Source organism: Ornithodoros turicata, chromosome 9 (genome assembly GCF_037126465.1).
Source record: "Ornithodoros turicata isolate Travis chromosome 9, ASM3712646v1, whole genome shotgun sequence".
Lineage (NCBI taxonomy): Eukaryota > Metazoa > Arthropoda > Arachnida > Ixodida > Argasidae > Ornithodoros > Ornithodoros turicata.
Genome location: NC_088209.1, coordinates 21,505,848 through 21,512,093, shown reverse-complemented (window position 1 = coordinate 21,512,093; position 6,246 = coordinate 21,505,848). Strand labels below are relative to the sequence as shown.

At 45.3% G+C, this 6,246-nt stretch overlaps 1 protein-coding gene across 2 annotated transcripts in view; it reads left to right on the top strand.

Moving 5' to 3' along the window:
• The window catches only part of LOC135368319 (glutamine synthetase-like), a 79,878-nt gene that overhangs the window by 30,924 nt on the left and 42,708 nt on the right, over positions 1 to 6,246 (top strand). The window lies entirely within an intron of this gene.

Sequence of the window (6,246 nt, the reverse complement as noted above, 5' to 3'; positions counted from 1 at the left end):
ACAAGACCATTGTGTACGATGAGCCTATCGTTTAAAATGAAGCAGCACGTTCTGAATAAAAGAAACAAAAAGGAGCCCCTCTACAAGAGGGACGGTGTGAGCTTGCAGTTGCAAACCACAAGCAGCTGTGATACGCGGGGTATTAAAATAGCATTACTGTAACTTTTCTTTCTTATTCTCAATAGACGATTTTAAAAAGATGCGCGCGCCACCACGCGCGCGGCGCAAAGCAGCATGGGAACTTTGAGGGACACTGCTCTGTCGTCTGCTTGAGTTATGGTTTAACCCGGCTGACGAACGATGCCGCTGCGCACACCGGGAATATTGTTGTTCTTCCTCTACCTCCGCCTCTGTCCGTCTCGTAATACTATGAGGCGCTCTAAGTTCCCATGAGACCTTGCGTGCCACAGGTGGCGCTTGCGATCCCAATGAAGGCTTCTGAGGGATCTCAGGCGGTTGCTATTTTGTGGCCTATTTTTGAAGCGTGATGTGGGCAAGCTAACGCTTCTCCCATCTCTCGCCCTCTTCATCTTCCCTTTTACCATCATCTTTCTTGGGGCAATATTCACAGAGCAGACACCCTTCGCACTCGGTCAGCGAAAGGAACGTCCGAAGTTGCCACGTGGAAAACGAAGTGCCTTATTTTTCCGTCTTCTTTCTACGCATCATATCTACTTGCTTCTTCTCTTTCTAATGGGATGGTAACAGGTATCTTCCGGAACGTTTCAAACTGAAGAAGATACGCGCGTGCTCCCTGCGGGGGTAGATCTAGACCCTTGGTTTGGGAAGCGGGGGTTCTTTGTCGGAGCGCGTAGTGGCGGAGGGGAGAGAGCGTTTTTTTTTTTTTTGGTGGTGGGGGGGATCGCCCAACCTCTGTTCCCCCCCCCCCCCCCCCCCCCTGTATCAGCCTCTGGCTTCCCAATGTCGGTGGGTGGTGGGTGGTGGAACGACTGTTGTCAGAGCGACGTCACACGTATTGATTGATTGATTGATTGGTTATGAAAACGAAAAAAAAAAATTCGCTCCACATATACATGGAGACCAGCTACTCCGGGTGTACGTATACACTTGACATAACACAAAAGAAAAATGTACACACGTATTGTGTTCATAGTTTGCTGTTAATAGCGTTTGTACGGCCAGCGTTTTTTCATCTTAGGGGGTTGTTAGGATCCCGTGTATGTGTGTGTGCGTCTGTGTAGGAGGGTGGGTAGCACGTTTGTATAGAGCACAATTATTCATGTCATATATATATATATTTTTTTTTGGGGGGGGGGAGCGGGGTTGCTGTAAGATATATGGTGTATGCCTGCTCGCAAGGTTGCTTTGTAAGTCTGTGTGAGAGGCATGCACCAAACGAAACGAAACAAGTAAAAATGCCTCCGCTAGGATTTCAGCTTACTTACAGGCGCAGCAAGGAACTTCGTACAGATATTTTCATTCCTCGCATAAGCAACGAAACAGCGCGAAGGCTCTACGGGGCACAAAAGAAATCATACCAGAAGACGAGCCTTGAGCTTGGGGAACACACAAAATGGCACCGCCACACGAAGAAACAACAACAAAAAGGAAGTTAAGGTTGAGGTACCTGATAAAATAACGGATGCAGGAATAATCTCGGATCTGCTCCACAAAGAAAACAGCTCACTCTCACTGTATTTTGTTATAGTAACGAGACAATCTTCTTCTTTCCTGTTCGCGAACAAACGTAGTTGATTGCTTTCATTTACATCATGTACATATATTTACAGTAATGGATTAACTGTTTTTGCGAAGGTGAAGCAGAGAAATTTACTTGGGTAGTATAAGGCTGCACCCGAATTGCCATTAGGTTCATTCTTTTCGCCTGCACTGCCTGCACCGAACTATAGTTCAAAGAGTGCAACCCTCTCGGATTCTTTTTGTCATAGACCTCGCGGAACTTGTGCAGCACGAGTGCAGCACTTTTCTTTCGAGCATGGACCTATAATATCATACCATCCAATCCCATCTGTCGTCCCACATAATCCATCCCATCCCATCCCATGCCAAACCAGAGCAGGTTATTATATCAAAGATTACGTCTTAAAAAAAAGAAGAAGCTACAAAATGCTCGTGATCAGTACACAGGTATAACGCCTTTAGTGTGACAGCAGAACTGGTATTATGCCGTCCGTGGTGCGTTGTCGAGCCAACGTAGCCTGTGGCAAGGAAACAAGTTAAACACTGCCTTTGACGAGCGCTGTATCATTGCAACATTGTTGACCGATGAGCATGGCAAGGACACCGGCGGCGTAATATCTTGTTTGCGCGCATAAATTAATATGGGACATATTTACAAGTACAAGAAAAGAGGTCGCGATATTTCTGCATCGTCATCATTAATTAGTTTTCACGATATGGATGGCGACACGCGTTCCAATCTTAAATGTCTTGTACGCGGCAATAAATATTTATTGTTCCCAGGAATGTCGTGTTATGGAGAATTCTTGCATGTTACCTGTTTCCGAGGGCAATACAGGGTTATGCGTACCTTGGATGTCGGATGCCCTTAAACCGTGATGGGAAGTATATTTTGATGTTGCAACTACTCATGTACTACTTTAAGTACATTTCTCGGTACTTCTACTTTACTTAAAGTACATTTCAATTTGTGTACCTTGTACTGTATACTTTAAATTCTTTTCTTCGGTACTTTCTTTTCAAGTACTCGAGTACCCAATTGGCAATACAAACGGAAAACTTGGTCGCATAATCATTCCTTTCGGTTGATATTAATGAGTCAGCTGAAAGCTACCCATGTTTTCTTAGTAGCACTTGCCAAAAATCCTTGCCAAATGTTTTCTAAAGATAACAGTCGAAACATAATTACCTCACGTTTTATCACTATCAAAGTGTTGAAACGTCCAGCTATACGATCTAAATTGGTAATGTACTTGATGAGTACTTTATAATTACTTTGCAGAGGACTTTGTACTTTACTTTAAATACATTTGTAGTATGGTACTTTCTACTGTACCTCAAGCACAACAGATGCTGTGTATACTTTACTCCAAGTATAATTTTGAGATACTTTGCCTATCACCGCTTTTGGAGCTTACATGTAAGACGGAGCGTGAACCAGCAGGAAAATGAACCAGGATTTCACGAGTGCTCAAATCCTTCTCATACGTAGGGCTTGTAATTTCAAATTCAATATTGAATCAATACGAAATTTCAATTAAAGTAAATAAGCAAGCAGTAACGTAAAGTAATGTCATGAGCAAGGCAAAAAAAAAAAAAACGAAAAGTAAAAGCTATACAGCCAAACTCCTTTACAACGAAACTCAGGGGACAGCAAAAACAATTTGCTGTACTGGTATTTTCGTTAAAAAGGTGTTCGCTATAAAGGAGTTTGACTGTATAACAAATGGGTTTGCGTTGTGCTGCTTTGACAAGCTTTGTGTTGCACTTGGGGGTCTGGAATTCACACGTTGCACGTAATATTTCTCGTCCGCAATTCCAGGGATATGTCCTCGGTCGCCTTGAGATGCAGCTTCCTTACCTCCTTTTGCGAAAGCGACGGCTAAGTTCCGGAACTATACCGAGGATTTCACACTTTCTAAACCTCTCTTCTGAAAACGTGGCCCTTTGTGAGTGACGCGCGAGAAAATGTGACCATCACGTTTCTACCACGTGATCAGTCTCACACGCGGGGTACCAAATAGCCCGGAAACTAAAGGACACGGGAGCGAAATAGCAGAAGGTGTCGCGTTTCCGTTTCAGAACACATACCGTCGTCGCAGTGCTACTTCTCGGAACCTTCCAACTGCTCGGAAGACGTGATAAATGACGGCATGGATTAGTGACACAGATTTCCCGCCGTCTATATGGTCTCGTATTCTAACGTCGGAATGGATACTGTATAGTGTTGCTCGGCTTGGATGAAGAAGGAGAGATTTCGCTCTGAATTAGTAGACCTTATTGGATATAAAATTTCGCATTTATCTACTTGAAAACGTTCCGCACAGCGGATTTGCACAAAAATCGTCCTTCGGACCCGGACTTTCTCATACTGAATTTTACAACGGCTTTAAAGGGAGACTTCGCAACCAAACGGATTTCAAGCTTGTGGTATTTCCACAATCATTTACACGAACAGGACACAGTTGTGAAATACCTCAGTTGAGAACGAAGGGGGAATCACAAAAACGAATGAAAACTGAATGAAATTTGAGAAAGGCTGGCTTCGACCAGCCAGCGTCGACGGAGGTGCTTATCATCTTTCTTTGTATGCTCAGATAACGTCGGTGGTGGTGGTGGTTGTGAAATTGCTCGCCATTGTCGGCCTCACAGAGGTGGGCAACTTCACGGCTGACGCCCCGGGGAATGTGCGTCGCTGGCCGACTTCTACGGGAACTGTGCCGACATATGTCTGAAAGCGTCTGAGGAAAAAGCCAGGAAATCTCCAAGACAGCACAGCCGGTACCGGGATTCGAACCCGGGTTCCTCCCAGTCTCGACGTGACATGGCCAGCGCTAACCACTAAGCCACGCGAGCTGATCAGCTAACGTCAGCGTGCATGACATCGTAAAACAATTCCTGCGCTGCTTCCTCACTCGTGGAAGCCGGCCAAACGTGACACGCACCTCGAACGACGAAGAAGTGAGGTGTGCATTATCAGTCACGATATTTCGTAGCATGTTTAATAGAACACATGGTCGATAAATGCAAAAATCTGGAGATCGTATATATCTGACTTTCTGGGGACCCTGTTTTTTTCTTCTTTTTTGTCAGTGTCGGAGTATTCTGATCCCGAATCATCATCCATTGTGTCGTTTCGGAAATGTAACACAGCGGCAGCGACCGGCGTTGTTTTCTGCTTGTTCGCTCCGTGCAGAGTGACGTCATCACGGTGGTGAAATTTCTGCGATCTATACTCTCCACGCTCGCGTTTCGGTTTGATTGCTTTGTAATTTGAGGCATAATTCGTCACATGAGGAAGAAACAAGGTTTATGGCAGGTATAGTATACAGTGGATGTTATACAGGGTGTTTCACCAAAGGTGATAAAAAATTTTAACTGGCGACGTACTCGCCGGAGGATTGTGGGACTTTCAGCAATTACCTTCTGGAAACTTTTGCCGCCATTTAGGAAGGCTTTCGACAGTTTTTAATTGAGGGAAATTTATTTTTTTCAATTGAACTTTGAAAATTGCCAAGCGAACCTCACTTTTCTTTTACAGAAATATGAAGTCCTCCACGGATAACCACAGACCCAACAAAAACTATGCACAGTATTGCAACAGAAAGAGTCGAATAAAAAATAGTAAAAATTCCGCTTTAGTCCCGCCTGCTCGATTGTCGCAAAGAAGATCGCACAGAAGATGCATTCTTTTTTTTTGCTATAGTCGTGACGACGCCCACTTCTGTGTAGCCAACAACGCCCTCCCCCCCTCCCCCTCATTTATAAGAGCGGAGAGGCCTTTCACAAGCACCACCACCCTCATTCCTAAGAGTGCAGTGCTGCACTTCAGGGCAAAAGCCTTGAGACAGAGTTTTAGAACTGGCCTCAGTTGTTGACTCTGTTGGGGAAAATAAGAGGAACCAGTAAATTAAGGGTATAGGAAAGAGTGGGCTAACCTTTTCCTTGACTCGTCGAACCAGTCGACAGTACAAAAAGAGAGACATTCTGGGCCCAAAGCAAAGCTATACAAACGCTGTCACGTGCACCAAACGATCTCCCGCGATGATTGGGGAAATCGTTTGAGGAGACCAATGACAGGCCGCTTTCCATTACCGAGCTTCTCGAGAAGCAGTGTGAGAGGGAAAGCGTTGTTCGCGAACGACGCAACGGATGGATCCTGTTCCTTTTGTATTGCTGTCGAAGTAACGGCATCTTTCATTCCGCGAGGAGAACTATTTCACTTTAGTGCCCCTTTCAACCGTGTGTTCACACGAGCGACATTCCCTCAGAATACTCCAGCGGAAGATGCGATAAACCTCACAGCTTTCTGCTGCCACGAAAGGGCGAGCGCTCAACCTCACGTCTTTGCGTGCGGCCGCAAGATGTTCCGTAGCAGACGACAGGAAAAGACGCAGTCGTCTGCTATGCGCGCAGTGCGTCATTTCCGGCACCGTGCGAATGTTCCAGATAACGCGTCAGAACCTCTGCCCTGTGAACAGTCTTGCTTTTGCTTTTTCTTCCAATAGAACATTCAGCGTGGATGTCGCGCGTGCGAACAGAGTAACGCTACATAAGAGTGTACTTAGCTCCACGTTTTCTTTG